Consider the following 9,881-nt stretch of genomic DNA (forward strand, 5'->3'; position numbering starts at 1 on the left):
TCCACTTTTTCATTTTAAAAGGCGTGCAAGGAAAGAGGAGAACAATCTGGAAGGGAAGCAAAACTGTTTTGCATCTCTAACCTGAGACTGAAAACCTTTTAAAAAGCTAAATGAAACAGAATTTTCTTCCTTTGTCTTTATTAAAAACATAATAATTTCAATATTTTTTTAAAAGCCCCTTATGATTAAAAACAAGATGTTTTGGAAGAAGTTGTTTAAACCAGCTTTATGCTTTGCTCTTTATCATTATGTTGCCTTTCTAAGCTTAATGGTTCCAAAAGCTGTTTTAGAGGTAGATGAAGGTTGAATTACTTAGGCAGGATCATGTTTTCTTCAAGTGTTAGTATCTAGTTCATGTCTCAACTGACCAGGCCGCAAATTTCAACAGTGGATGATAAAAAAGTAGAGAAAAGGGAGACAGGCAGCCCAGCACTGCATGGTGGGAGCACCCTGAGAGGTCCTGGTGGATTTTAGTATTCTCTCTAGTATTTTATTTATGCTGAATATATGTTCTGAAAGTATGATCCAGGGACCAGGAAAGTGTGGAGGTGATGCTTAATTCAGGCAAAGTCCAAGGGCAATGAGGAAGATGTGCCCAGCACCTCGCTCTCTATCCCTCTCTCCAGTCACCAGACCCTCTTTCAAGCCACACACTGATACCTGTGGCTTGAATACTTGATACTTGAACTTGTGGTTTTTACTCAGCTCCAAATGGCATCAGGGGTTTGATTGTTTTGGGGAAGTGCAGAGCACTCATCCTGTGCACGCTGGGTCCCACTTACAGCAAGAATACACTGGAAAATATCCCCTCTGACTCAGATATTGCTCTAAGTCCACAGTGAAATTAATTCAGATGTGTCACCTGTGGCAGATGCAACTGGTTGGACTGCAAAGCAGGCAACGAGTGCCTTGGTACAGCTTTTTTGGAAGGGCAGTTCTTCCATGCTGTCTCTCTCTTGCCAGCTCCATCACTTTCCATGAGCAGTGCCTCCTGCCCTACTATGTCCGCTTGGATGCAGGACCCACCTTCTATTTTAGCTACACATATTTTAGCTAGTTTGTATCATAGAGTACCATATAATTGAAGGGTTTGGGTTAGAAGGGACCTTAAAGATCATCTAGATCCAACCCCCCTGCATGGGCAGGGACACCTCCCACCAGCCCAGGTTGCTCCAAGCCCCATCCAACCTGCCCTTCAACACTGCCAGGGATGGGGCAGCCACAGCTTCCCTGGGCAACCTGGGCCAGGCTCTCACCACCCTCATGGTGAATAATTTCCTTCTAATGTTCAAACTCAATCTTCCCTCTTTCAGTTTAAAACCATTCCCCCTCATCCCATCCCTCCCTGCCCTTGTCCCAAGTCCCTCCCCAGCTTTCCTGGAGCCCCTTCAGGCACTGGAAAGTGCTCTAAGGTCTCCCTGAAGCCTTCTCTTCTCCAGGCTGAACAGCCCCAACTCTCCCAGCCTGTAATTTCCCCCTGCTAAATCTCACTGATGAACTGGGTAGATCCCAGCTGTAGCTGCAGAAGGTGTGACTGCTGCAATCCTGACCCCTCCAGGTAGGTGAAGCCCACCTCACCAAACACCCCTGCACAAACCATCATGCTAACAACATTTTGCTGCCCCCTTTTCCAAGTCTTCATCCTCAGGGGATGTTTGCTTTCAGCTCAGACCCATCTCATGACCTGTGTTTAGAGCTGGTCTCAGTGGTCATACCTGCTGCCAGGCAGCACCTCTGCCAGCAAATTCAGCTCAGCAGCCTTTAGCTCTGCAGCATTTCATGAGCAATTTCTTTACAGAATAGGTGTAGAGAAGTTTATTATAATAGGCTGTGGGCCTGCATAAAATCAGGGTATTCTGAGCAGGGAGAGGTGTATGAAAGGGAATTAAATGACTGAAAAAGGATTTCCTTGTGAGGCCCATTGCTTTCTTTTTTAAAGATTAATACAATTAATATCCTGTCCCGGGCAGGCCACATTCTCACCTGGTGCAAACCTGCCCAGAATTTTAACTGTTTTTTCTGATTTACAGTAGTCAGGGAGCTCATCCTGCATTCCTGTAACATTCCTCTAAGTTCATCCCTTAATGCTGTGCCGCTTTGGAACAGTATTTCCAGTGTTTCTACCCCAAGTTGGCTTTTTTCCCCAGTTTTTCCAGAAAAGCTGGGTGCTGGGGTGTCCTCTGCTCTTTGGCTAGTGCAGGAGTGGAAGCAAGAGGCTGAGCTGTAGGTGCATCCAGCTCACCCTCCTAGGAAAAGACAGAGAGGTGGGGGAGAAGGGTTGTCCTGTGTGGAGGGCTGCATGGGTGCAGCAGAGCCCAGCTGAAGGTGCCCAGAAGGGCGATTCCATCTACCCAAGTTCCCTCTTGCCAAGCAGCAAAGGAACTCAAATATCCAGTGAGCACAGCAGAGGAGATGGGGACATCTGTCCTTTTACTGGATCTTGATTAACTTCTCAGACTCTTATTTCTCCTCCAGCAGATTCTGGGCATCCCTAAATCACTCCAGGGATCAAACCAGACACCAGGAGAGACAAAGCTGCAACTCACTGGAAGATAGGACATATCAGGAGAGAAATTATAAGAGTTTTTTAAAACCAAGGGGCTGGAAGCAAAGTCACCTTCTACCTCCCTCCCTCAAGGTCCCAAATCTCCAGGACACCCAAGTGACTTAAATCCCTCTCTTAGGTCAATGAGAGTCTCTCTTTGCCTACCTGGACTATCCTTTGGGGCCGAGTTTGATTTCCAGGAGCCACAGCACAAAACCTCACCCCTCATCTTATTGCCTTGATCTTCCCCTTTCTCTTCCCTCATCCCTTATTCCATAAAAAACCACAACTTTAAGGTTGCACAGAAATAAAAAATCAGGAATCCTGAGTGCTTTCTGCACGTCCCTCACCCCATTCTACACAGAATTGTCTTTTGTATATACCCAGGCTAATTATTATTAATAGCAGATATGGGTTTATTTCAAATGGCAAAAAAAAAGACCAAGGGGAAAGGGGAGGGAGGATGAGAACGGGAGGGAAGAGGGGGGAAAAGAGAGAAGAAACCCACAAGAAACTGCTCACATTTCCCGAGACATTGACAAAGCTTTTATGAATATAACTGGATTTGTAACAAGCTTTGCAGCTGCATATAAGGCATTCAGACATGGAGACAATTTTACTAGATAATAGACTATCACGCAGGATACAATTTAAATTAAAAAATGCAATTTTCACCTTGAAATGAACAAATGATTACAATTTCTATACAAATTAAGGCATTCAGGCTCTCTTTCAGTAGTGGCATCAGTCCATGAAATATGACATAATTACCATGAAATACATTTTCAAATATTTTGATTTTTGGCTGCTGCTGTTTTTTTTCTTTTATTTAAAAGAAAAACCACACAGCCCCAGCTTTAGTGTCCATGTGTATGTGTGTGCATGGAGGGAGGGGGGGAGAGAGAGAGCAGCTCACATTATCCCACCTTCTGGGGAAAAACACATTAAAAAGAAAAGAAAAACTACCCAAAGATTAAGCTTCAGTCCCATCTCCCCCCTCCCTTCTCACTCCCCCTCCTCTTGACTTGAGAGATAAAATTGAAAAAAGAAATCAGACAGAAAAAAAAGGGAACACAAGCAAAGGGCTCCAAAGCCTCCAGATTTATCTAAATTACTACGCTTATCTGCAAAAATCACATCTGCTGGTTATCTACTAGCTCTGCAGATCTCCTGGCCCCCCTCACCTCCCCTTTTTCTCCTTTAAAATGATGGGGTGTTTATTCCTCTCTTTTATTTTTTAATTATTTTGCCATTAAGTTCTCTTTTTTTTAGCTGGAGATACAAGGAGAATCAGTCAAACTGTGACCCATGCAGGGGCTGGGAGAAGAAAAGAAAAGGACAAAGGGGAAGTTTGCAAGGAGTAGGTGGACTTTGGTGTGGAAAGGAAAAGGGAGAGTTGCAAAGAGCCTTTGGAAATGAAAGGTGCCAAATGTTCTGCTGGTTTCCTTCAGTTTGACCCACATTTTTGTGCAAAGGAGATGCCACCGTTTCTTTTTCTCCCCCTTTATTCAAGAAAACATTGTCTAGTGGGAGGTGTCCCTGCCCATGAAGGGGGGTGATCTTTAAGGTCGAACTCAGACTATTCCATGATTCTATGAAAACCTGCTGTGGGGCCAGAATAGGAGCTGGACACCCAGCTTTGAAACATTAGGACAACTATTTGGGGGTAAATTTCATACTTAAAGAGCTAGAGGTTGGGTTTTATTGGGATTTCACCAACTCATCCTGATTTATGGTGGTGCTGACTGCTGGGGGCTTGTGGGATCACACCTGTGGGGGGTGTGGACTGGTCTCAAGCTGTGTCCTCCTGCCTAACCCCCACTTTATTTCGTGTATACTGAAATTAAAGGTCATTAGTGGGATCAGAAGAATGATCTGTGCCTGAAAATTAGCAATTTTGTCCTGTGCTTTGGCAGATTTGTATCAGACTCATCCTTTTAAATTCCTCTATAATAGGAATATTTCACCAGGTGGGTTTGTGGGTGGGTTAAATCTGTTTCTCAGATGCAGGTGATTGTCTTCGAGGGTCCATGTCCAGGACATGCAGGGGTGTTCTGGAGCTGAGGAGGGAGCAGAGCTCGTTAGACCTGCCCTTGCAGGCTGCTGATGGGAACACCTGTGTGGGACACCTGAAAGTCATTGTTAAGGCAAAGTTTTGGCTTCATTGCTCATTAGCTTGAAGCTGAGGAGGAATGAAAAGCTGGTCCTGGGCTAGAAGATACACCATGAGGTTCACAGCACTTACCAAAGGTGAAATTAGCTGGTGCAGCTTTTGCTGCAGCACATAACTGGTGTAAGTGTGGGGGGTGGGAGGGTGTTCTGATATATTGGGGTAACAAAGTGGAAGGTTGGTGCTGGGAGGTGGCTTTGGTTGGGGGTCTGAATCTAAAACTTGGCTAGATTTAAAACCATTTGTTGTGGAGATTTGGTGTGAGGGGAGATAGTGCTGAATATTTGCCTTGTGATGGGTGTGACCAGCTCTTGAAATGAAAATATTTGTGCCTTTTTGTGCATGGTTTTGTTGTGTAGAATGTTCTGGAGGGACTTTGTCCTGGAAAATCCCACCAATGTCCAAGCAGCCAAGTTCTGGTGCAAGCAGGTTTCTCCCCCAACACCTTTGCAGTGTGGAACCATCACTTTGGGTACAGGGGAATAGCTTTTCTTTGTGATTTTCATCCCTCTCCAGAACCAGCAGAATCTCTGAGAGGTAATGGGGACCTTTTCACCCTTTGTTGCTGCAAGGTTTCTTGACCTTGATTCATTTTTCTGAGGTTTTACCCCCAAAATCACCAGTGCTATAGTTTCTTACTGAAAATTCATGCTCTGTGATCTGTGTTCAGCACAAGAATGTGTCAGGAAAGGGGAAATATAATCTCCTACCAGTTGGCAAATTCAGATGAGCTTATGGCAAAAACCAATATCTATGGGAGAGGTGAAGGGTGCCTTGTGGATGTCCACATCACACTGGGGGGCTTGGGCACTCTTAAATATTTAATTGGGGTATTTAGCCATTTTTTTGAAGCCTTCTAAGCAAGAAGTCATGGTGTTCAGTGGTTTTTGTGCTTGTGAATAAAGAGGAGCTGAGTCTTGTGTGGTGTGAAGTCTCCAAATCCAGTTATCTGTGGCAGGAGGACACAGCCTGGCAGGAAATTGTTTCCCCTCCCTTAGAAATGTTTTTTGGTTTGTATTAACATATTATTTTAATTTTTTCCATCTGAATCTAGACAATCTAACAACTCTATTTAATAGCAGATGGTTGGTTTAGAAAAATAAAAAAGCAGAAAAAAACTGATGAATGTTGTTTTTATGGTGCCACCAAGAATTTCAGAAATTCTTTGGACTTTGGGAAGGAAAAGCATTTCAGTGGTTGTTGAACCTGCTGTTTTCACACTCCGGCAATGAACTGTGCTGTGCCAGGTGCCCTGGCAACACCGTTTGCAACAGCTCCTTGGGGCTGGGGGTGCGGACCAGGTTTGCTGTCCTGATGGGGTTGAGGTTTAAGCTGGGGTCACAGCTGAGCTGAGTTTGTAAGGTCTCAGCTCAGCCTGAAGCAGAGCTCACTCTGCTGGGTCACAGCCACATCATCACCTGAGATATCATAGAATCACTAAGGTTGGAAAAGACCTTCAAGATCATAGAGTCCAACCATAATCTGACTAGCACAGCCACTAAACTATATTCCTGAAACACCACATCACTTCCAGGGATAGTGACTCTACCACCTCCCTGGGCAACCTCATCACTCTTTCAGTAAAGAAATTTTACCTAATATCCAACATAAACCTCCTCTGGTACAACTTAAACCCATTTCCTCTCATCTTCTCACTAGTTAGTTGGGAGAAGGAGACAGGTTTGGATCCTGCTCTAGCAAGGGGTTGGACTACATCATCTCCAGAGGTCCCTTCCAACCCCCACCATTCTGTGATCTCTTATTAACTGTTCAGGTAAAACCAAAACGCTGAGTACCCTGGCTTCAGTGAAGATGTTCTGGGTTTAGATCTCCAGCTCCAGAAGCTGGAAAAGCAATTGGTCATCACCAGTCCCCAAAGCTGCCCTGACCGAGCCAGACTGTCATTTACCCAATGTCCATCTCAGCCCTCCCTTGTCACAGAGAGGTGACACCTCTGCAGAGCTCAGCTCTTACTTTAAAACAGACTTTCTTCAGCTTTGCAGGAGCAATGCCCCTCCTGGCAGAGGCCCAGCCTGGCCCTGCCAGGCCCATGAGGTCTGGTAACACCAGGAGGTGATGGGTGTCAGCTCATGATTCAGGTGAAGCCCCTGGATACCTGTGGTTTGTTCTGCAGGACTGTTCCTGGCCTGGGAACCCTCTAATGCTGTCTAGAGCCATGTTCTTCTCAAAACTCCAATGCACAGGTGGCTTAAGTCAAAGAAGTTCTTCCCTGTGAGGGTGGTGAGAGCCTGGCCCAGGTTGCCCAGGGAAGCTGTGGCTGCCCCATCCCTGGCAGTGTTGAAGGGCAGGTTGGATGGGGCTTGGAGCAACCTGGGCTGGTGGGAGGTGTCCCTGCCCATGCAGGAGGGTTGGATCTAGATGATCTTTAAGGTCCCTTCCAGCCCAAACCAGTCTATGATTCTATGAACTCACTCCTCCTGTAGGTCCACTGGACATCTGAATGTCTGTTATCTCCCCAGTATCTTATTTCTAGGATTCTACCCACACTGCAGATGGTGTCTTGTTAGAGAAACAGCATTGAAGGAATGCCCTGGAGGTGTCATCCAGCCATGGCAGGAGGGAGGTCAACAAGGCTCTCTTGAGAGTGAGACATTGTGCAGGGCTGGGTTTGCTGGTGCTCGAGTAGGTTTGGGCTTTGCTTCTTCAGCTGCACTTCAAAAGGTGCTTTTGCTGGGCTGGGGAATCCTCCTTCCCCCACGACCACCTCTTGCTGTCACCACTTGGCAGTTCCTGCAGCAGGGCTTTCTAGCCCTGAAGGGTGGTTGCAGAGAACCAAAAGCACGAGAGTATTATTATTATTATGCAATTAATTGTAATTAAGAGAGATAAAACTTCAGCAGGGGAAGCAGAGCTGTTGCGCTGGCAGCAGCTCCTTGCCTGCAGAGTAGGGTGTTAACACAGCTGGAATTCCTGGCTCCGAGTTTTTCACTCCAGGGAGAACCCAGCTACCTGCAGTTGTGGGCATTGGCTCCATCCTCTGTGGGAAGGAAGAGGGATTTTAATTGTATTTGTTTTTTTTAAACCAAAAGCATGAGGCACACTGGGTCCAATCTGCTCTAGTGGGAGGTGTCCCTGCGCATGGCAGAGGGGTTGGAACTGGATGATCTTTAAGGTCCTTTCCAGCCCAAAACATTCCATTATTCTATTAAGTATTATCTGAGGGCTGGAGCAGCTCTGCTCTGGAGCCAGGCTGGGAGAGTTGGGGTGTTCAGCCTGGAGAAGAGAAGGCTCCAGGGAGACCTGAGAGGAGGGGTTTTGGACAAGGGCTTGTAGTGAGAGGATGAGCAGTAATGGATTAAAACTGGAAGAGGGAGATTGAGGTTGGACATGAGGAGGAAATTCTTTGCTGTGAGGGTGGTGAGAGCCTGGCCCAGGTTGCCCAGGGAAGCTGTGGCTGCCCCATCCCTGGCAGTGTTGAAGGGCAGGTTGGATGGGGCTTGGAGCAACCTGGTCTGGTGGGAGATGTCCCTGCCCATGCAGGGGGGTTGGATCTAGATGATCTTTAAGGTCCCTTCCAATCCAAACCATTCCATGATTCTATTATCCATTGCATGTTACAGAAAGTTGTACCCTCTCTTGCCCAAAGCAGGAAACCTTTGCCCAAACTCAATCACATCCCTTCCACTGGGTTAAAACAAAGGCTGTCCCATCTCTAGGGAGACCAGCAGGGACTGGAGCAAGCTCCAAGGCATCTTCAAGCAAATCTTCCTCCTCAAGCCTGGATTTAACTTAGCTTTTTTTTGAAAACCTCCCTGTCCCTTTAAGACAGGCCCCAGCTGGGTTTGCTCCCCTATGGAAGAGGCAACGAAATTAAGTTATGTGAGGCTCCTGCAGCTGAACCAGATGCGACTAAAACCAGGCTCTTTATGTATTCATGAGCTGTGTGGAAGAGAAATAAAAGGATTCATTACCACGCAAACTGTTACTAATGACATGTACCTGGTGCCGAGCACCTCTGGAAATCTAATGTGACACACTGGAGGAGAAAATGTATTCGCTTCTCAGAGGCAGGAGCTGAATGGAAAATTTCCCCTCCTTGGCCCTTCCTCATTCTGCATTCACTAAAAGCAACATTTACAATTCTTCTGCCATTATGTCCTACCAGGGCCTCTGTGCTTTTTGTCACGACCTTGATATTAGCTGAAAATTGGAAATTCGCTGGCATAGCGGAGGTGGGGAGGGGTGGGAAGCAACCTGCTCTGCCTCCTGCTTGGCCACGTGCTGAGGAAAGAAAGAAAGAAGAGAGAAAGAAGAAAAAGAGTGCAAAAATAAATCAACATTCAACTCTTTTTAACTCACCAGTAGGAAGAGGTAGAGGATGGATGAGAGGGAAGGGAGCCAAGGGATAGATGTGAGCGAGTACAGGTCGGTGTTGTTGCTGTGAATGATGGTAGGGCTAGAGGGAATGGCCTGAAGTTGTACCAGGGGAGGTTTGGATCAGATATTAGGAAGGATTTCTTCACCAAAAGAGTGGTCAGGCCCTGGCACAGGTTGCCCAGAGGGGTGGTGGAGTCACCACCCCTGGAGGCGTTCAAGAAATGTGTAGATGTGGCACTTCAGGCCATGCTCTAGTGGGCATGGGGGGTATTTTTGGGGGGGTGTAGTGGTGGTGGTTTTCTGAGGTGTGTGGCTGTGTTTTTTCCTTATTTTATTTTTACTCTGGTTGGATATTTGGACTTGGTGATCTTGGAGGTCTTTTCCAACTGTGACGACTCTGTGATCTGTTGCAGAGCCCCTTGCCTCTCTGCAGCAGCTCTTCTGATGCCAGACAAGGTGTTAGGAGAGAAGCTACTTTATCTTCTCTTATCCCAAATCCCTTTCCCAGCTTTTGGGTGAAGGAGCCAGCTGGTAGGATGCCTGCTTAGCATTCCATGGCTGGTGCTGTGTGTTTGCCAGCACTGAGCCCTGACACCCTTCAGCATGGCACCATCCTTTCTGTAGCCACATCACCTATAGCAACTTCTCATCACTTCAGAGGATCTCTGCCATGCACCCAGCATGGACGTATACCTGCCCCAACCTCGTTCCAGGCCTTTTTGCCTCTTTTCCCAGCTTGGCTGCTCCTTGTCTCACTCTCAGCTTTACTCAGAGGCTTTCTACAAAGTTTCATCATAGCTGGATGGTACTTCTTCAGATAAGTTTACC

Source organism: Chaetura pelagica, unplaced genomic scaffold (genome assembly GCF_000747805.2).
Source record: "Chaetura pelagica isolate M959 unplaced genomic scaffold, ChaPel_1.0 scaffold234, whole genome shotgun sequence".
Classification (NCBI taxonomy): domain Eukaryota; kingdom Metazoa; phylum Chordata; class Aves; order Apodiformes; family Apodidae; genus Chaetura; species Chaetura pelagica.